The following is a 23269-nucleotide window of genomic DNA, read 5'->3' on the forward strand; positions in this document are numbered from 1 at the left end:
CTCATGAGATTTCCCACAGGTAAATCCTGTGAGAAAAACATGCCAGAACAAATGTGGGGGACACACAAAATCCTTTTAAAAATGTCTGCTAAAACATAGCAAAAATCATGCAAATTTTGATTGTAGTGTAGGAGAATGTGTCATACAAGCACATGTTGTAGGAGTGTGTGGTAAGAGGGTGTATTGTAGGAGCATGTGTTATATGAGATCATGTCACAGGAGCATTTATCATATGAGCAATTTACATAGTTTAGTTTAGGATCGTTTAGTTTATTTATTTGTGACACGCACCGAACCCTGGGGTTAAAGGGCACCAGAACTTAAGAGCGTGTTACAGGCATACAAAGGATTTACAACAAACAATAAGTGCAGGTCAACCGGTGGTTACAGGCAGGTCAAAGGTTGATACAATATGGGAAAGAACACAGGTAGGCCAAAAGATGAATCGCCGGAGGTCACAGTTTAGGTGACAGTACCAGGCTGACAGTGTTACATATAGAAATACAGAAGGATTGAGCAGGCACATACGTTTTTTAAAAGCAAGTTGGCCATCTGTTAGTGTTTCTTATCGAAGAGCCAGGTCTTTACTTTGGCTCTGAAGGTCCAGAACAAGGGTTCCTTTCTGATGGTGAGGGGGAGGGCATTCCAATATTTGGCAGCTAGTACGGGGAAGCTTGCTCCTCCAGCTCTTTTTAGTTTGAACCTCGGAATAGTGAGGCAGTGTGAGTACGGAGCTCTGGTGGGTCTGGCTGATTGGTGTTTGTTGAATTTGTCTGAAAGGTACTTAGGGGCAGAGTTTGTCAGACAGTTGTGAGTAATGACTAGTGTACGGAGGGAAATTCCATCACGTACCGGGAGCCAGTGGGCATCCTGTCTGAATCTGGTGATGTGGTTGGATCTGGGGATGTCCAATGTAGATCTCAAGGCGTTATTTTGTAGGACCTGGAGTTTGTTGAAGTTCCGTTCAGAGGTGCCTAGAAAGAGGGTGCTGCAATAGCCGATCTTGGAAAGTACTAGGGCACTGGCTAACGTAATGCAGGTGTTAGGTGACAGAAATGATTTGCAGGCATTAATCAGCTTGTTGGTGTAGGCAGTTGTGGAGGCAGTGGCATTCACTTTCTTCTTGAGTGAGAGGGTGGTTTCTATGTAGATCCCAAGAGTTTTGATTTCCTTGGCAACTTTAATCAAATTCCCATCGATGTTGAAGGATGTGTATCGTGGGTCTAATTTGTTTAAGCGTATTTGGGATCTGACGATCAGGAGCTCAGTATTCTTGTCATTGAGACATAGGCTATGGTCTGCCATCCATGCCTGAATCTCCAGATATATGTCATTAATCAGTTTGGAGCCATCTTCATAGCACCCTGTCAGCGTAATGACAACTTGGGTGTCATCAGCGTAATTCGTATATGTGACACCCAAGTTGTCAAGACGGTCAAAAAGGAGCTTAGTGAAGATGTTGTAAAGCGTCGGCAAGACACAAGAGCCTTGCGGCACGCCGCAATAGGTCGGGATTGGGTCGGCTGAGGCTATGGTTGCGAAGACCCTAGTGGTTCCATTGGACAGGAATGACTGTATTCAGGTAGAGGCGTTGCTAGAGAAGACAGCTGCTGTGGACAGGTGATCATTGAGGCTCTGGTGATCGACAAGATCAAATGCTGCCGATAGGTCTAACAGAAGGAGCATAGCCAGTTTACCATTGTTTTTGGCCTCATCCATTTGTATGTTGAGGTCCAAGAGGGCTGTTTCTGTGCTGTGTCTTGGTCTAAAGCCCGATTGTCTAAGGCCAAGTAAGTTGTTGTCCTCCAGATGTTTCTGGTTTTGTAGATAGAGTATCTTTAAGAGGTAGGGGACAGTGGTGATGGGCCTATAGTTAGTAGGCATATTTGGGTCTAGGTTTTTTTTTTTAAGAGAGGCGGAAGCCAGGCCTCCTTGAGGTTGTTAGGGACTGAGCTTGTCTCAAAAGAGGAGTTGATCAGGGTAGTAATGAAGGAGGCCAAATCATTGGCGCCTTCCTGAATGACTGTGACAGGACAGAGATCTCCTTGGCATCTTGAAGGTTTGAGGCTGTTGATGATGTTTTCGACTTCTTTGGGTGAGACAGGTGAGAAGGAGAAAGGTGGGCGAAGGGGGGGTGATGTGGTTGGGTGGGGGGGTAGTGTTGCCGTTCTTGACCAGGCTGTTCTTTTTAAACTCAATTTTAGATTGAAGCAGTGTAATGACTTCGGAGAGAGCTTTCTGTATTTTGGTGCACCAGTCTGCGTCTTTCACACAGGCTTCAGAGGGTGGGGCTGGAGACTCAAGTTCCCTTAGGATGCTGAAGGGCTCCTTGGTCCTAGATTTGGCATTTAAGATTCTATTGTCATAGGTCTCTTTCTTAGTGGTATGGATAGCAGATATGTAAGTGGAGGCAGCGGAGGTGAATTCACTCCATGTTGAACGTGGTAGGCAATTTTCTCCATGTAGATTCAGCTGCTCCTTTGGCAATCCGGAGGATCTTTAGTTCAGGGGTGAACCATTTGTTAAGATGGCTTATTGGTTTGGCTTTATTTAGTTTAATGGGAGCAATGATATTTATGGCAGAGTCAAGTGTGTTATTGTAGAGGTCAACTAGCTCGTTTGAGTCTAGGACTTTGTAGTTAGATGGCTTTAAGATGTTATGGATCAGGGGGCATAAGTTTTGGAGCGTTATTTTCCAGTTATTTCTAGATAAGATTGGCGGGTTGATGGTTGGATTAAGGTTGGGGGGTGCTTTCCCCTGGATGGCAAATGAGATGCAGTGATGGTCAGACCAAGCAGTGGGCTTATTCTGGAGGATGGTGGTAGAGCAGTTGAGATCTGCCAACCAGTCCAGTGTTTGAACTTTATAATGCATGGGTGTCGTGATGCTTTGGTTAAAGCCGAGCCGGGAAATTGAGTTTTCCAGTGCTGTGGCATTAGGGTCATTGGGATCATGGAGACCTAAACTGAAATCTCCAAGCAAGATAATTTGCGACCATGGCTTGGTGTTATTTGTTAGTATGTCAGTGATGTCTTCCTCAGAGGAGGAGATGTGACCTGGTGGCCGGTAAATGAGATGCATGAGGATCGTTTGGGTAGCTGAGAGGGGGAGCTTAACTGACAATAGTTCTGCCGATGGGAGGCTAGCATGGGAGGAGGCTCTAAGGCCGAGGATAGTTTTAGCTATGAATGCTACTCCGCCTCCTTTGCTGGCGTCTCTGTCTGTCCTTATTATTGAGTAACCCTCTGGGATGGCTAAGGATAGTGCTGGGCCTGCTGCCTGATGCAACCAAGTTTCAGTAATGGCAAGGAAATCCAAACCATTGGTAATGATGAGGTCAGCAATGTCGAGCGTGTGAGCAACCATGGACCGAGCATTGATGAGTGCTCCTCTGATGGTAGGGAGAGACAGATGAGGAGCCGCCAGGGGCTGAGAGCAGGGTGGTGACGGGCTAGATATTTCAGAGGCTTCCATAGTCTTAGCTAGGCAGGTGGTTTGGCAGACAGGTGTGAGTTTAGATGGTGGGAGTTGTATATCCGGCCTGGTGGGTGTCTTACGATGTAAGATACGATAACCTAGTCTCAGGTTTCTGCCATTCACTGGAGAAGGATTCCATGGTGTAGGTGGTTAGGCAAAGAGTTGGATCCATTCTGTGGGGCTGGTTGGGTTGAGTGGGGTGCCCATTTTGTGGTTGCTGTCAACAGAGGACCCTGTGTGTGATGAAGTTGATTGCATTGGAGGTAGAACGTAGATTGGGGCAATTGAGGTGAACAAAGGGAGGATGGCTGCCATGGTAAGGGTGGCTTTGCAGAGGGCGGCCATGAGGGCTGAGGAATTGGGCCCGTCTTGGGGATGAGTTCAGAGTTTAAACAGTAGGCTAGTGAATAGGGCTCACAAAAATAGGCTAGTTCAGAATTTAGAGAGGCAAAGGCAGTGTGCAAACATTTAGGGTCACACTAACAGAAATGTAAACGGTTCTTATGCGACACACGGCAATGATAGCAGAAGCGAGTGATTTCTGCGGACAATAATCGTGGGGGTGACAAGTACATATGGGCTCAACTCATGTCGGCCGCGATTAGAAAAGTTCACATGTCAAAGGTGCACTTGTCATATGAGCATGTCTCATAAGAGCATGTGTCATAGGAGCGTGTCGTAGGAGCACTTGTTGTAGGACCACGTGTTCTAGGAGTGCATGCTGTAGGAGTGTGTGGTAAGACAGTGTCGTAGGAGTGTGTGTTGTAGGTGTACATCATAGGAGCACATGTGGCAGTAGGGTGTGTCGTAGGAGCATGTGTTATGGTGATGTTTTTCATAGGAGTTTGAGGCATAGTGTTAAATCCAGCATTTCACCTTTGTTTTCTACCTGATAACTCATGGTTTAATTTCAGGTTGACATCCCACGAAGCTACTCCGAGCTGGAAGCTGCCCATAGAAAAAGGTGAATGCAAGAAGCCAAACCCCAAGCGTCCTCACAGTAAATGGCAAAAAACAACAGTGGAGTCGCCTGCCTAAACCACACCTGGGACTTCCCTGATTTACGTGGTGTAGAAACAGTGCAAACACTGACAAGGAAGTTCAGAATTATTAGGAAAACCTGAGATGACAATGCTGGTATCCAAGAGCACAACAGGTAGGTATTTAGGACTCTGGTTCAGACGAGGCAGACAAACAGGAAGCAGAGTGACAAAAGCAGGCAGGCAAGAGCAAGACACATGCAGGACTAGGCAAGCAACCGTCATGCAGCTCCAGGCTAGCGGGACACAAGATGGACATTGAAGAAAACAGGAAGAAGGAGGCAGGCATGCTGGGACTTGTGAGGCACAAGATGAGCAAGGAAAAATCTGCCGATCTGTATGCATGGATTTTTCATGATGGTTGTGCTGTAAGATATGGACTGTTGTTTATGGCTAGAAGACCATAGTTTCCAAAGTCCAGTTCTTGCATTCTGGACACTGTTTCAGAACCTGTGCATTTGCATAATCTGAGAAGACTATAAAAACCTATCCCTGTGTTCACCCGCTATTGAATCGGATTATTGTTAGGTCCCAATTTGCTGTTAAACAGCTGATATTTAAATCAATGCTGTCATGAAACTATTGGATGTCAGGGAGACCCGAATCTGCCAGTTGAGTCAGTGTTTTTTGCATAGTTGCTTCAGGCACAAGCAAGTTACTTTTCTAATGGGACCAGGTTTGTTTTCCAAATCGCCTTCGATTCCAACCCATTTAATTTGAAGTAAACAAAGCTCTTCTATGTTTTTTTTGTTTTTTTTATGTGCATGGCAGCATGTAATGAATTTGCCTGGATCAGACAGACTCAGCAGAAAGTAATCAGTGAAAAGAACAAGCTTATAGGTACGTACTACTGCCAACTGTTAATCTTGCTAACACCTTGCTAACCAGATTCCACTTCATGGAAGCATGTTAAACATCACAATCAGGGTGAGTGTGTATAGTATCAGGATCAGAGCTCTGAGTGAACTTGGGTACTAGTTTCTTAGATATTTCCAATGACGGAGCAATTGCCAATTCTTGGTATTTTGTGGGATATAACTTTAAGTGACTGAGTATTAGCATATGCAGAGCATCGAGTAGGCCATCAGAGTATCATTTGGAAAGCTCAGAGGGACCACAACCATTATTAGAAGCAGAGCTTTGAGGGAGAGTGATTTTCATGGGAAGTGCCCCCTGGGAGTCCTGGGTGTTATCAGGAGATATTAGAGTCAGACTTGGCCAATTAAGAGCAGAGACCAATGTAACTATTTCCTTAGTCAGATTTTAGACATTGTAAGAAAGCACTTCCTGAGATCAATTTTCTTAATTAGGTATCGGTCCCTATTTCTGCAACCAGAGTGAACATGTTAAATGAGGCAAGAATACATTGGGCAGTGGGACGACCCACACATAATTGCCCTTTGCCCAAGTGAACGGCCAGAGCAAAGCAAGGGTCCCTCAACGCAAGCAGTGGTGCATGTCCTGGCAGAGTTGTCTCTCTCTGTATTATCACCATTAGCACCCATGCATGTGATTTACAGTGACACTTACTGGCAAACAAAGGTTGTGTATGCAGCTAGTGTTCATGCAAGGGATCAGTGACCATTACTGCCATGGACAGGTTGTGCAATAGCTTCATATATGCGATTTACAGTGACCATTACTGCAAACAGATTGTGGCCACAGTTTCATGCAAGGGACGTACAGTGACCAGTACTGGCAAACAGAGATTATGGTTGGAGCTTAATTCCATGCACAGAGTCAGTGACCATTACTGCTATAGATAGGTTTTGGCAGCAGCTTCATGAGTGTAATTTAAAGTGACCATTACTGGCATTGGTAGGTTGTGGCACAGCCTCTGCAAGGGATTCACAGTGACCAATACTGGCGCAGAGAGATTGCGGCCACAGCTCCATCCAAGTGATTTACAGTGATCATTACTGGCATTAATAGATTGTGGCTGCAGCCTCATGAAGTGATTCACAGCAACCCTTACTGGCATTGATAGGTTGTGGATGCGTCCTTGTGTATGGGATGTACATTGGCCATTACTGGATGAGAGAGGTTGTGGCCGTAGCCTCCTGGAAATGCTCTAATGAGCTCCAGTGTAGTGTACTGTGTATGACATGGCATTTACTGGACTCTTTCATATGTTTAAGTAGATAATTAACAGTAAATTGTATGGATTTTTACAACATGTTTCATTAAGATTGTGCTGGAAAATGCATAATTTCTGCACATTATTTTAAAACATATTCTCGAGGGGGAGCCCTGCCCCCAAACATCCCTTAATTATTTTGGGCTCCCTTGCTGCACTCGGTCATTTGTTAATGTGAATAAATATTTAGGCCCCTCGGAAAATAGTCATGACATTTACTGGACTTTTTTCGTGTGTTTTCCTAGAGAACCAGTTCTACACTGTTTGGCTTTTTATCCCATTTTTCTCAAACGCTGTGCTGCAAAATGTATCGTTTCAGCACATCATTTTTTAAATACATTTCTGGCGGAGGGCCTACTCCCCAAACCCTCCCTTAAGTATTTTGAACTCAGTTGTGACACTCAGTCGCTCACGCTAATTTATGGACATATTTATGCCCATCTACTGAACACGTTCACCAACCGTGAGTGCTCACTGATGAATTATTTGGAATTCTGGTACCTCCTCGGGAGCCATCCTCTCCCTGAAACTAGAAGCTGCCTCCAGGCCTTGGAAGAACCCTGGAAACAGGGCCTGCCAAACTCTGTACTTTAGCCACTGTCTGGCAACAGGACCCCACATGATGTTGACTGGGGGGCATGTAAGGGCATCCGCAGCTCACAGCAGTCGACAGCTACAGTCAGCAGCAGGCCTCAGACTCGACTACTTTCAGGCCAAGAAGGGCGCATAACTGGCATCCGTACGTACCCTGAGATTTAAACGCCCACTGCCGAGAGAGGGGCTGAAACACCTGTGCTGGAGCTCATAGCATCTGGATTTCCGCGTGGGAGGGTACGGGTGGGGACATTCCCAGGCATGGATTTATGTGTGACAAGGGCAGAGCCGCAGCTGGTGCACAGCTCCAGGAATTACAGCTATATTTCCCGCCTTCGACCTGTGGCGCACATACCTCTTCAGGAAGTCTATGGACTCTCACAAGCGGATTTGCAGAGTGGCATGGCACACATACACCTGCACATATAAATTGACAACGCGGGGCTATCTTTCAGATACTCATGAGTAATGGTAGTATTGTACGAAAAGAAGTAGTGGAACTATGTTCCCTGCTGGCCTCTCCCCCTTCCCCACAAACCCCATCACCACACCCCCTTCCACGCGCCACACAAACCCCTAAACGTGCCTGCTGCTTAAGGGAGCATTCACTGAAGTGCTCATGTGAACTTCTTCTTACACTTTTATTTTAAAACGGAATGGTTTCATATATAAATAAAGGTTGAAGAACGGTACAACTCAAATAAAATAAGTAGAGGAGCACCACTCCTAACCGCTCCCGCCCCCTTTGACCACTGCACCTGAGAAGTTTTTCTACACTGCACCAGGCCTTTTCAGAAGGTGTCCATATTACTTGCTCTATTTTGATATTTTGCTGCCGCCTCAGTCAGGCATGTCCTGTAATCTGCCTCTTTCTGTTATTCTGCCGCCAATGGGAGGATTGCATCTTATATTCCTCCCTTGGTTTTTTATGTAAGCATTTTTCTCATTGGCCCTTATAATGAGTTTGGCGGTATCCCACCATGCTTTTCAGCACGCCATCGTTTCCTCAGGGTTATTCATGAGTTTTCTGCCGCGGCTAGGGCGGTCAGCTCATAGCAAACATACAGTAAACCAGCGGTACTTCAAGTGGTAGTTGCTGGAGGGAGGCACTGGCGTGCCCATTCATCATAAGGAGAAATATGTTTCCATCTGTTGGGAGATATTTGTACTATCACTTTTTGAGCGATATTTAAACATATACAGAATTCCTATGCAGAACTAATAGTTGTGTTTTCTTTACGACATGCTGAATTCCTGCAATACCCCATGAAGTATGTATCCATAATTAGGTGATATATAACAAAATGCCAAAGACTTGAAAACTTACTCCACAGGTCAAGGCAAATATACTCAAGTCAGTAGTAGACCCAGACATCATTCTTTTTTACACATAATTATATATTTCATATATTGAATTACAACAAATCGTATTCCAGCAATACAGGAGTGCAGATAAACAAAGGCCATTTTCATTAATAAAACCATGCATTAGTTAATTCACAAAAAACATGAAAACAACCATATATGTAGGACAGAAAAAGAACCAGTTATACCAGATGTGTAGTCAAATATGGGTACTTATTTCATCAACCACTAATGAGTGCTCCTATGTTATCCAGTGTGGTAAATGTACACACCTATTACAGTTAATAACTCATATACAAATATTGCCTATAAACCACACATTCTAAAAAAATACAGACTTTGACACATTGTGCTTCGACCTATTCAGACCCAAAGCCCCTGCTGCTCCACATGTAATAAATATTGCCTTCATCTGGAGAAAATCACTTAGTCACAATTAATATATTCCCATTCATTATCACCTTGACAATGTAATCTTTGCCTCATCAATTTCACAAAATCTGAAAAATGAATGCATGTGGCATATGATAAATTATACTGTATGTGCGCAATCTGTATATCATCTGATGCATATAGATCCTTCATCAATATTACTCTGTAATTCCTGGTTGGTTAGTTATAATGATATGCAATATTGTCCTCACCAGTTCTACCGGCGGGTTGCTGCCGACCTCGTAACACTGTTCCCAATGCCTTATATCCCGGTGCCAACGGGACATTACAAGTCGCGGCGCCCGGGATGTCCAATGGCGAGAACTGCAAGTCCCCATTCCCGTGGAGTCCCATAAGACTCCACAGCAATGGGGACACGGAAGCACCTGTACCATTCGTAACAGTGCTGGTGTTTCCATGAAAACCATGCGTGCTGGTGCCGGTGCTCCCTGCAGTTCAGACCTGCCGGGAGATCCAGCCCCTGCAGGCATTCTCTTAGTCCGGTGGTCCGTAAAGCGTGCCAGCACATTGCTACCGGCACCCTTATTTCCGCACCGCCAGACTTAGAATGAGACCCTTTGTGTGTTGACCGAGCATACACTGTTTGCTGTTTAATAACACATTTAAGTAACCCCTATGATGGAGTACTCACTGTTTCATGTAATCAAATGATGCCTAACGTTAAATTATAATGCTACATACTGCACACATTCTCTCCTAATTTAAGAATTACCATTAAAATGAGTTAAACTCTTCACATATGCTGGTTCCTCAATAGAAAGCCCCTGTGTGAACTTGATCTGACTTTTCTCAACTCAAAGAGGGCAGGACTAACCTAATCCTGATCATGGACAATCAATAACATCTTGGACGTGACCAACTATAAGAACCTAGTTTCGAACAAACTAGTTGACCTCTATAACGACACCCTAGAGTCAGCCCTGAACAACATTGCACGCTCAAACCAAAAAAGGCCAAACCAATTGCCCACCTCAACAAATGGTTCAAACTTGAACAAAAAAAATTGAGAAATGCCAAAAGAGAAGCTGAAACCTTTTGCGAAAATCGCCTATCACTCAAAATAAGGCACTTTTCACTTTTGCAACTGCATCCTATAAATCTGCCATCCACACTACCAAAAAAGAAACCTACAACAATAGAACCTTCAACGCTAAATCAAGGACAAAGGAGCTCTTAGCATCTTAAGGGAATTGGAATCCCCAGCCCCACCAACAGAGGGTTGCATAAAGGACGAAGCCTGGTGCGCCAAAATCCAGCAAGCCCTGGCAGACAAAATAGCTTCACTTCAAACTAAGAGAGAAGCCAAAAAGAACATCCTCACTAGCAGCTCCGCTACAAGCAGTCTCCAGAGCAACAAGCCCCTCTGTGCCTGCCATTCACATTCTCTCCAGTCACTCCTAAAGAAGTGGAAGACATCATCAGATGCCTAAAACCTTCAAGATGTCAAGGAGACAAATGCCTGGCCCCCATCATTAAGGAAGGCACAAAAGAATTGTCCCCCTTCATCCCCACAATGATAAACTCCTCATTCAACTCCAGCCTCATGGAGGCCTCAACGAGGCCTGGGTCATGCCACTCTTTAAAAAAAACAACTTAGACCCTAACATACCAATGAACTACAGGCCTATCACAACCGTCCCTTTCTTCTTAAAAATTTGGGACAGAGTTGCCTACCTCCAAATCCAGAAACATCTGGAGGGCAACAACCTATTTGACCATCGACAATCTGGCTTCCGGCCCAGACACGGCACGGAGACGGCCCTTCTGGACCTGAAAATACAGATGCATGAGACTAAAGACAAAGGTAACTTGGCTATCCTACTACTGTTAGACCTCTCAGCAGCATTCGATCTGGTCGATCACCAGATCCTCACAGAACATTTGACTACAGCAGCAGCCTTCTCCACCAATGCTTCCAATTGGATCAAATCCTTTCTGTCCAATGGAACTACCAGGGTCTTCGCGCCAACAGCTTCGGCAGACCCGATCCCCATCAACTGCGGGGTGCCCCAGGGTTCATGCGTCTCCCCAACGCTATACAACATTTTCATAAAGCTCCTCTTCGATCGCCTGGACAACTTGGGTGTCATCTACACGAATTATGCAGGTTCGCATCACACTGACAGGCTGGAAAGGACTCTAAGCTAATTAACGATATCTACTTCGAAATCCAGGCATGGATGCCAACCCACAGCCTCTGCCTTAATGATGAAAAGACGGAGCTCCTGATTGTCGGCACCCAGGCACGTCTAAACAAACTCCACCCACGGTATATGTCCTGCAATATTGATGGGAACCCAGTTAAAGTTGCCAAGGAAGTCAAAACCTTAGGTGTCTACCTCGATGCTACCTTGTCCCTAAAGAAACAAGTTAGCAATATTGCATCATCTACGGCCTATACCAATAAACTAATCAATGCCTGTAAAGCATACCTCTCCCCCACGTCATTTAGAGCCTCAGTGCTATCAAAGATTGATTATTGCAACACGCTATTCCTAGGATCTGCCGAACAGAACCTCAACAGGTTACAGGTCCTTCAAAAGAATGCCCTAAGATTTGCCCTAAACATTCCAAGGTCCAGCCACATTTCGAACTTCAGACGACAGGCTCACTGGATCCCGGCGCGTGACAGAATTCCATCATGCACTCTAGCGATCACCAACAAGTGCCTGTCTAACTCCGCCCCCAAATACCTTTCAGACAAGTTCTCCAAACACCAATCAGCCCGACCCACCAAATCGTTCCATTCACATTGCCTCACAGTACCAAGATTCAATCTAAAAACAGCTGGAGGAGCTAACTTCCCAGTTCAAGCTGCCGAACGTTGGAACTCCCTGCCTCCTGACATCAGAACGGAACCCTCCTTCTGCTCGTTCAAAACTATAGTAAAAAGCTGGCTCACTGATAAAACTATACGAAACCCTAGCCCTAGTCCAGACGCTGACCACATCTGCCCTAACTGTTCTGGCATCTGTTCTACATTTCCTCACAACTTTCCTTGTATCTATCACTGTACTGTCTTTAAACTGTTACATATGCTCTTATCTGTATTTATTGGCTACCAGACCTACCTCTAACCATTGGTCGACCTGCTTTTTTTATGTATGTATGCCTGTAACTCAAGTTTCCAGCGCCCCGTTGCCTCAGGGCTAGGTGCGTGATATAAATAATAAACAAATACAAAATAAAAATACAAATTGCGCTAATCACATTATTTTACTGTGGCATTTTATGTATTCAACCAGAATGAAAATGTAATGAATTTAATTCCAACCTATTTTCAGAATGATATACACAGGTGTAATAGCATTGCAATACTAGTAATCAAAAGAATGCCCTAAGATTTGCCCTAAACATTCCAAGGTCCAGCCACATTTCGAACTTCAGACGACAGGCTCACTGGATCCCGGCGCGTGACAGAATTCCATCATGCACTCTAGCGATCACCAACAAGTGCCTGTCTAACTCCGCCCCCAAATACCTTTCAGACAAGTTCTCCAAACACCAATCAGCCCGACCCACCAAATCGTTCCATTCACATTGCCTCACAGTACCAAGATTCAATCTAAAAACAGCTGGAGGAGCTAACTTCCCAGTTCAAGCTGCCGAACGTTGGAACTCCCTGCCTCCTGACATCAGAACGGAACCCTCCTTCTGCTCGTTCAAAACTATAGTAAAAAGCTGGCTCACTGATAAAACTATACGAAACCCTAGCCCTAGTCCACTCGCTGACCACATCTGCCCTAACTGTTCTGGCATCTGTTCTACATTTCCTCACAACTTTCCTTGTATCTATCACTGTACTGTCTTTCAACTGTTACATATGCTCTTATCTGTATTTATTGGCTACCAGACCTACCTCTAACCATTGGTCGACCTGCTTTTTTTTATGTATGTATGCCTGTAACTCAAGTTTCCAGCGCCCCGTTGCCTCAGGGCTAGGTGCGTGATATAAATAATAAACAAATACAAAATAAAAATACAAATTGCGCTAATCACATTATTTTACTGTGGCATTTTATGTAATCAACCAGAATGAAAATGTAATGAATTTAATTCCAACCTATTTTCAGAATGATATATACAGGTGTAATAGCATTGCAATACTAGTAATCATGCCAAGTATTTACCCTAACTGGAGAACTCCTTAAAAGCTTTCACACAACATCTCTCCTAATTTAAGACTCACTCTAACGTAGGCTGAACTCTGCATGTACGCTTGTTTGCCAATGGAGAAGCTCCTTTGTGAGCTTCTCCGCCGGCTCCTTTGTGAGCTTCTTCGTTGGCTCCTTCGTGAGCTTCTCCTTTGGGTGCTCTGCAAGTAAACTAAGTAAGGCGGCCCATCGACATAAAAGAGGACATTTTTGAAGATGGAAGCTTAACTGCTGCAACACCAGAAACGCTCATTCACAGCTGAGCTAATGGGAAACCATCCTTGTGGGTGCCATAATAGCAGTAAAAAATGTCTTTACTGCTTGCTGCCCATACAGGAAGTGATGCCTAAACCAAAAATGCTCATTAACAATTATATCAAACACCTTAAAATGGCTGTATCATACTTCTTACTCATCAAGGATAAATATGCATTTAACTTTCCACCGACATACTTTCAATTTGAAACCCAACATCCCTAATGATCTATTAGGACATCAGAAATACTGGTCCACATGCAGCCTAGTGTGAAAGTATGATTTCAGGTTCATATTGATGGAAAACATGGCCACCCACTCACTATCCTGAGCTAACAGTTTCCAATTGCTCTCCAAACCATAGTAATTGGCAGTAGACCCTAAAACATTTAGAGTACCATGGCATATTGTCTCATGGCGATTAGTGACAAAATAGACTATTGTTTGCTGCCAACCATGTCTTTCACAGCCGCAAGAACCAACAGAAGAAGCCAAATACCTGAGCGGGCACCCTAACATCAAAGCGCCTCCAATTGGAGGCAATGGTATTTATAATACACCACTCCACCGGATGCAGACACGCTGACCACACACATCAGTATACAGCAAAGACTACGACAAAAATGTGGTCATGCTGTCCACATAAATTATCTGCCTACCTGCACCCAACTGCGCCTCAACAACTCTTGACAGCAATATGCGGTGCAGTCCTACAGTAATGTTTGGGCACACTGAACACACAGTGAGTCACTAGCCCTGACGCCACCCGCATTCTTCTCCGGGCACCCATCCACAGGCCTAACTACATGGGTTGCCTTTCTACCGGAGCCTGGCCAGCCCTGCTAAGCCTTTTTTTTGGCCAAATGCACATACGTTTTATAATCCTGCCCCAGGACCTCAAACGTTATGGACTTCGGTCCTCCGAGGGCATTCCCACTAACAGCGCATTGAAACTATAACAATGGTAAAATCGGCGCTATACAAATGCAGAATTCAATACAATACAATTTAACAAGAGTCAATATACAAATACTTTCATCTGAAAAGCAACATATTATCAATATAACATCCCCTATTACTATTGACACCCATGACTCATATTTGTATAAACCCAGGTGTTTTCCGTAATACCCAAACTTCCATGCAATATTTGTATCATCACCATATTGGTCAAAATTCAACAGACATTAAAAACAAACAATATTTTAAATACTGCCTGTTTTAACATTACCACTAAACCCATACTATCCCAAACTATCATGTTATTTCATAGAGGTTTAATACTGGGACACATCACCAGTGTTGTGGTCTACGATCACCTAGGTTTGTCTGAGGGCTGGTGCCATGGTATCCATTTCTGATCTGTGAAAGAAAGAAGAAATGGGGATGGATATGTGGGCTGAAGGCTGGGAAGTGTAACGTGTAAGAGTGAGGCAATGGGGTGCAAGGTTTGAAAATGCACATTGGCCCTGTTATGTACAGGCCCTATAAACATGCAGAATGGTAATTGTGATGTGTTTAAAATGTCACCAATGAGTATGACTGCAGACGAGCATAACTATTTCCAGCAAACATGGAATATGGAGTGTGTGCAAGTCGTGAAATGTGCTCTAGCAGACTGCGTATTTAAGAACGGTCATGACCCCTTGTTCGCAAAGGAACAGACAGGATTGTCTTACAAGTGGGGAGTGAAGCTAATGTAGTTGGGCCCACCACTGGGACATTAACATCTGTAAATGCCCACTCAGGAGCTGCTGAGTGGGCATTTACAGATTGTGGGTGGTCCTTGTCCGCTTAGGCTGTACCCTGCATATGCCTCTGCTTGTCCGTCTTCTGCATCACAGTCTTTGCTTACTTGAGACGTCAGCTCCAGAGAGACTCTCCCTACCACCGTTTTGAACTAGCATAGAGGGGACACCAGGCTCTGCCCTAGTCCTGTCTCTGCTTCTTTCTCATTTAAAAAAAATAATCATGTGACCTACAAGAGCCACTCCCATCACACAACTTCCTGTTTAAATGCCAAACTGGCAGTGTATAGGGAGGGGGGATGTGGTGTTGTCATAAGGAATCTCGTACTCAGTGAAATGAAGATTAACAGAAAGTAGTTGGCCATAATCCCCAAGTCAGTCTTCCTTGTTGCAGTCCTTACTTTCCTGAGGACCTTGTGGACCTGAGAGGTGGGCCACATTGGGGAAAGCCATGTGGGATACCCGAGGCAGATCCACAGTTTTGAAGCAGGTATTTTTTTAAAAAATGTATTACATTTTTATGTAGCCCTTTAATCCAAGGCGCTTTACATAAAGTAAGAAAGTACAATATGGGCATAAATAACAAAACATGAATCAGATGACCGATAACAATAGAAAGAACAATTTACATTGAAGAGAGTAAGCGAATAATGCTGTAAGGTTGATGTGAAAGTGTAAGGAGACAGGTATTATGTTGGAGTTTGAAGAAGGTAGAACTTTAGGGAGGATCAAAAGGAGGAGTATGTGGTGGAGGAGCAGATAGAGGGAGGTAAACGATTCCAATGAAAAAGAGTAAGAAGTTGGAAGGAATGGAAGCGGGATGGAGAAAGACATGGGACAAGAGGGGGAGGAAAGGAGGAATGGGGAGTGAGGGAGACAGAGAGCAGGGAGTGGTCAGATACATAGTTGGGAAGGGTGGATATAGATGAAACAGTAAAAGTGGAGATAAATATTAGGCCGAGAGTGGAGCCGGAGAAGTCTGTGGGTGGGGAGGGGAGAGAAGGAAGGAGTCAAGTATGGATAAGACAGGAGAGGTTGGGGGTAGGTAAAGAGATGGAGGTTAAAGTCACCAAGGACGATGAGAGGAGTGGGACAGGGGGAGATGAGGCTAAGGAGGTGGTCGATATCCTCATAGAAGGATACGAGACGGCCAGGAGGACAATAAATAATGAGAAAGGATATAGCATGCAGAGAGTTGAAGATTTTGTTCATAAATTCGAAAGAAGGAAAGACAGGAAGACGAAGGGAGCAAGGAGTTGAGAGGCATTGGGGGTGGAAAAGAAGACCAATTCCACCTCTATGGCCCGTGGGTCGGGGAACGTGGATGAAGGAAGAGGAGGAGGATGTGAGAGATGCAGGGACAGAAGTATTATGGGGGGGATCCAGGTTTCAGTGATACATAGGAAGAGAAGGTTCAGACGAAGGAACAGATCTAGAACAGCAATTGTTTTATTTCGGAGAGATCTTGCATTCCATAGAGCGATAGCAATGGTTTTAGAAGTGTTGGACATTTGGGTATAGATGAGATTGCGGTGTTGAGTTGGGGTGTTTAGGCGCTGGGTCGAGTGTGAGTCAGGGGTGAGGGATAGTTGAAAGTGTAGATAGCCATGATGGTGAGGCAAAATATTTTGGGGGAGAGAATGGTAGTAAAGCAGGGAGTGGAAGGGACAAGAGGATGGGGCTGGTAGGTGGTTATGCGCATGCCTTAGGGAGCTGAAGGAATGCAATGGTTTTGGGTAGCTAAGTTGAAAGTGGGAGAGACTGGGCTTTCAGTGGGTGAGAGAGTGGACAGTGCGGAGGGGATAATTAACAAACCCGGTGAGGGTGCGTTGTGTCTACAGACCAACTGGGTCCCCCCCTCTGGCAAGTACAAACAGGCTACAATGAAAAGTGGGAATACAAATGAAGGCACCGCAGTCTTTGTAGAAATCAGGAACAGATTTATCACTGGTAGAGAAGTAAATTTATGGCCCGCAAAATATGTTAGGCACATTGGACAGAGATGATTGTCTGCAGTGGGCTGCGGGAACAATGAGGGACATTGTTGGCATTCATACAAGCTAGGCACACCCACTTGCATCGGACCTGGGAGGGTCTGGGGAATACCTGTGGATGCGGAGGGGGAGAAAGGACACTAAAGGAGGAAGGGAAGGGTTGAAGAGGGTGAGGGCTGATAGGCAGGGGAGAGACTTGGGCCCAAAGCAGCAGAAAGGTTGGATGCAGGCCAATGGAGGGCAAGAAGAGAGAGAGAAAGAGGTAGAGAGATGGACACAAAGAGAATGAGAAAGAAAGAGCAAGAAAGAGAGGAAGAGAGGGACAAAGACAAAGATCGCAAAGCAGAGGGAGAGGGAGAGAAAGAGAGAGAAAGAGAGAAGGTGAGAGAGAGAGAGTAAAAGAGATAAAGAGAGAGAGAGAGAGATAAAGAAAAAGACAGAGGAGGGAGAGGCAGGAAGAAGGAGAGAAGGGAAGAATGGGAGAAAGAGAGAGAGGCAGAGAAGGAGAGAAAGAGAGAGAGATAGAGAGATATTGAGGGAAAGAGAGAGAGGGGGAAGAGAGGGAATGAGAGAGAGAGAGGGAGACAGAGAAAGAGAGAGAATGCAGGGGGCAGAACTGAGCAGGTTGAGGAGAAAGCGGTACAAGGGGAAGGAAAGGGAAGAAGAAGGCCAGACTGGGAAAGGTGTACCTGCTAAGGGCCGTTGCAAGTTATCTGCCCCCCATCCACACATCCAGCTCACCACTGCAACCACAAAAGTGACGCAGGTCCTCCTTTCACTCGCTTACAAGGTTGTGGCACACCAACTCCAGAGTCCGCACAATAGTTCCCAAGGTCCAAGTGACAGGAAAAAGGGCTGGTATTGACAGGGTGTAGGATGACACATGCAATGACAAGTGCCCCTTCCACAGCAGTCCATTCCCCCCTCTAGAGCCTTCTGGGTTGTTCCAAGGGCCACAGGAAGGGGCAGGGGCAGCTTCCAGTTTGCAGATTTTACACTGGCTGCAAAGTGGAATTGGAGGCAGGTGGGCAACCATTCACAGGGACTGGGGGAGGAAGTTGTGTATGGAAGGAGAGCCCCTCCATGCTGCAGTGAAAGCTTGCAGCTGTCACATCTTTCGTTTGGACTGGGAGGGGCAGGCCTTGGATTCTCTGTCTCTTCTCGCAGTGTAATATAAAAAATACATTTGGGAAATGAAAAGTCATGCAATACATTGAAAAGGCAACAAGTGACATATATGAGAAACACAGGTAAAGGCTGTCAGGGGTCCACCCGTGGAGACTGCCATCTCCAAAACCTACCAACCAGCATCACAGTCAGTAACACTGGGTACAACTGCATCTATGCAGAACTCCTGGATGCATACAGTTCTAGCTTTCTTGTAAACTGGAATGAACCTTATAACAACAATTAACTGCTTGATCCGTGCAGTTAAATCCAACCCAGAACAAACCGTCAGCTCGACAAGTCTCTAGACAGATGTCCACATAAGCATGAGCCCCCGCGTGTGTAAATGTTGCGATTGAGAGAAAGAGAGGGGAAATTGATAATTCGATAAGGTAGGTAGATTTAACAAAATTAGACAAAGTGCATGCTGAGGCAGAAGATGCGTGCATGTTTTTGAAAGGGCTGTACAATTCAAGTGAGTGAAACAGCCAGCAGTACATTGGGAGAAGACATTACACGGATAATGGTAATGGCACATCTGCTTTTGCACAGAAAGGATCACCTGGTAACCAGAGTACTGACTCTTGGGACTGATCAACTGAGGACACGATCCTCAGAAGGAATGAAGAAAAGCGTCATCTGAGCAATAACATAGGAAAAAGGAGTCATGGGCCTGACCCAACAACAAACCTCAGGAATGATCCAAATGTCTGACATGGGCTCCCAGAGCACAAACATATGAGAGCAAGGAGAAGGGCTCACAGATGGGCTAAATCATTCAAAGGAAAGAAACTAAAAGGTCGGAATGATAACTCAATGGAGGCCACAACGTCTCTGCTGACAGGACGCTCAATGGAGCACCCCTACAGCGTCTGGAAGTTGAATGCCCTGTGAGAGCAGAACCCCAACACATTCATCCCAGATGGCACGAATACATCCAATCGTGTCCTTAAAGGGCAGAAAATGGGGCATGTGAAATGTGAAAACTACACCACAAAATATTCTGGATCGGACTGGGAAATCACTGAAGTGTATGACCCTGTTATGGCCTGCTGCAGGTAAGTAGCCATGCAAATGATGTCGTGTAGCTAAAACGTATGGTCTGTCGGCTGATGGGTAACAGCAAGGCAACTTCCTGTAATGGTTTCGTCCATTACACCGCGTGATGTGCACTGTTTGGGTACAGATACCTACTCCAATATGGCGTTGCAGGTAGGACGCTGCAGCATTCTAGATTCAACTACTACCACAGCGGAAGTGACGTTGCTTCAGGAGAGCGCCGCCAGGCCCAAGTCTGAAGGATTAAACACTTTAAAGGAAAGGAGGACATACAACACGTCACGTAGCTACTCTACCAGAGACTGCCATACGCTCCGTGAGTTCGCTTTAGGGCACTAACTATACGATTGCTTAACATTTCCGTTCCTCTTCTAATCTTTACCTTACTCATCTAGCTGTTTTCATTTCCCCCTTTGGTTTTAGAAGGAACCCGCGCTTCTATTGCGGCGTCTTTCTCACCTGCATTTGTTTGTTGCCGGCAACACAGCTCATTCCGTTTTCAATTCCTTTTCCTCATTTCAGAGGTAGGCTTCGCATCCCTTCTCTACTTTTTACACTTGTTATCCGCTGGGTTTAGACGCATGCCAGATCTTGTTTGTTTTTTTTCTATTCAGGAAACCGCGTTCGTAGGGGTAGGTTTGCCAACTCCTTAGAGCGCGGGAACCTTAATTCCCAGAATCCTTTTCATCATTGCGGTTTAAAGTTCTACAAGCTTTCATTGAGTTCAGGTTAGGAATCCTTTATGGTACTTCTTTACTAGTTTTCATCTTAACGTAGTCGGTAGGAAGTATTCATTCTTTCCCTTGTGATCATTATCACTGCAGCTCTTTCAGTACTTCAAGGTTCGGTGGGCTCGGATCCCTCCCCCTGCAGATAATAAACTCGTCATATTTTCACATAGGGTAAGGGCTCGATATATTCTTTCTTCTTTAGAACCAACTTTCTTTCCTGTAAAATAACTATCAACTCTTTCGGGGATAATTATTGTTATTTGCTACACCTAGAGCTGGGCAGACCCGAGGAATTAACAACTTCCGGAGGGACGGAAATCAAGATTATGACACTCAACTCCGGGGGAAGGAGGGTGCCAACCCGCACTCCCTAGAAGCTCAGCACAGGGTTTTTTCCCCCACGAGGGTTTCCCTGGGACTCACTCCGTGGAGTAGCATTCATTGTGCAGGGCAGCGCAGGGGGTCTCAGTGGGATTCTTCATCTCTTCAGGGTCCTGTGCAACTCTACAGGGCAGCTCTCCCAGAATGGTCCTTGTGAAGATAAGGTAGGACTTTCCAGAAAAGTGTTACATTTATATGTTGTTGGCTACAATTGGAAGACCCTTCAGGCTTCCCAAAGTTGGGTTGGTTACCGAGATTACACTTCCCCAGAGCTACGAAACCCATTGAATTGCCTGCTCATCACCTGCTCCATACCCTGATGATTATGAAGCGTTGAAAACACAGTAGGCAGAGATGAGTGCAGTGAAGAAATGGCATCTGAGGATCTCTAGCCTTTAACTACTGGTGTGTAAGCAGCACAGGGCTGGCTGTCTCCCTCCAAAATTCTGTGAATGGAATTACCAGGGTAAAACTGTCAAGAGTTTAGCCATACCCATCACTTAGCAATGGCCATTTGAGAGTGCAAAGGTTGAGTCTGGTCATCGCCAAAAACAGATCTCAAGGACCCACATCAATGAAGCAGAGTGAACAGTCATCCAATGGAAAAGTAACATTTCTGCACGCATCAGTGGTATTAAGCCCACAGCACCGGTGCGTCTCATGTTGTCCCCCATCCACATACTAAACAGGCCCTACACCTCTTAGCTTCTGAGATCAGATGAGATTGAGCACATTCTTTGTGTTGTTGACATAGGCCGAGAAGAAAACCTGCAGAATCAGAAGGAAGGCGGAACAACCGATGCAACGAGGCGCACATACATTTAGTTACAGACTGAAAGCCTGGAGTCTGCCTGGGTTGCTTGGATGTTGTTTTTGTGACCATAAACCCCTGCACTGGGGGCTGTATATCCCAGAAAAACTATATCTAGCAAAGGCCCCACTCCTGCTGGAAAGAACTATTTGGAGCATCATGGGTATTTCGTGGAACTATGCAACTTGCGTTAAGACAACTATTTTTCAATGTAAAAGGGCATGTACTCACTATTCAACAAGTGAAAACAAATGCCACTTTGCTAATGGGCTTCTCTGAAAATCGAGGATCCCAGTTGGTCACAAAATGTGAGATGAGAAAAGTGGCTATTAGACAAACCCTGGCCTCATTCATGCTTGAAGAGAAACTGTTATGGCAATCCAACACTGAGAAACAGATCAATGAATACCCAACATTGACCAGTACTAACTATCTCACTTCCTGTGCTTTATCAGGAGCCCAAGTCCAAGTTCTACATAGTCAACAGGTAGTTGCTACCTCCAAACATTATGCACTTCACTGAATACCCTACAGTGACCGTGTTTGGAATAACTCGTACAGGCCTAAGAGAATTTTATGGACGGCAGAAACCCAAACATGAACCCCATTGTTGGAAAACGCAGATGAATCAAATCCTATCATTCCACCTGCTTGGCCCAGCTATCTGTCAGGAAGACACACTGGGTCTCTAAAGATGTACCATACTTCCATGCTCCCGTGGTTCCAGAGGACTCAGAAAAGAAACGGGATGGGGGAATACTTCTCTGTTGTTGAGGACCTGGATTGTCAAGTCTTTGCAGACTCCCTTATTGCCTTCTGCCAGGGACAGCACAACTGGCATGAATTCATAAGTGGCTGCTATCTTAGCACATGCCCTCATACCATGAGCCGTAGGGCCCTCCACTGTGGAGGGAAAGTGGAGCACTGGGGCCAGACCCATCCTAGTATGTCTATCAAGTGTTGTTCCTAAATCCCTTCGGTATGAAGATTATCTGATATTCCCCATATCCCGAACTTCCAGTTTATTTATTTAATTCATGGCTAGTTGTAAGGTGCCTATACAACAAATGGTGCATCAAGGCTCCACAAGACAAAAAGGGGGGGGGGCAAGGGAGAAAGATACAACGGCCCTACTATGTCTTTTGCCATTCTTAGCATGCAAGTGAAGAACAATGAAGTGCAAGGGGTGGAGGGTGCTGGTCTGCACAAAAAGTGCTAATGTGGTAAGGGAAAAGGGTGAAGTGCAAACACCTATGCACTTAATTGATGTTTTATCTTTTCCCAAATGTGATATGCACCCACAGTAAGAACAAGAGCTTCCGCTCCATACAAAGACTCCAAAATTGATCAAACCAAATATTGCGATAAGGCGCATACACCCTATCATACATAGATTGGAGACAAGAGCACTGGGTCAGGACATGTCGAGCCATCTCCACTACATTCCCACAAAACCTACAGGTTCTAGGCTCTCGGGGTATACTCGCCCAGGCACCAGTAAAATACAACAGTGGAAGGAAATCGAACCTGAGATATTGTCATGATCTCTGCTTCCAAAAGATCAGGACTTGCCCGACTCCCTTGGAAGCAGACCCATAACCCCGGTTCCGAGTGCCAGCCAGTCCCAATTGGGACCTTTTGGACCCTGTCCTGGCGCCAGTGGCACCAGGCTCATAAAGATGCCCAGTCCCAGCGCTGGAAGCGCCGGGCTCATAATGCTTGGGTGGATTTACCTGCAGCAGACCATGCTGCTTACTTACCTGCCAGTTGAACCCCTGATCCTCTTCTGTTTGGGACTACTTTTCCTGTTGGGTGGGGCAGGAGCCACTCCCTAGGTTCAGAACACTGGAACTCTTCTGGAAAGCAGGAACTCTTTTCTTAGGCGTGGCTGTGGAAGGAGAC

Source organism: Ambystoma mexicanum, chromosome 9 (assembly GCF_040938575.1).
Source record: "Ambystoma mexicanum isolate Mex_15411 chromosome 9, UKY_AmexF1_1, whole genome shotgun sequence".
Classification (NCBI taxonomy): domain Eukaryota; kingdom Metazoa; phylum Chordata; class Amphibia; order Caudata; family Ambystomatidae; genus Ambystoma; species Ambystoma mexicanum.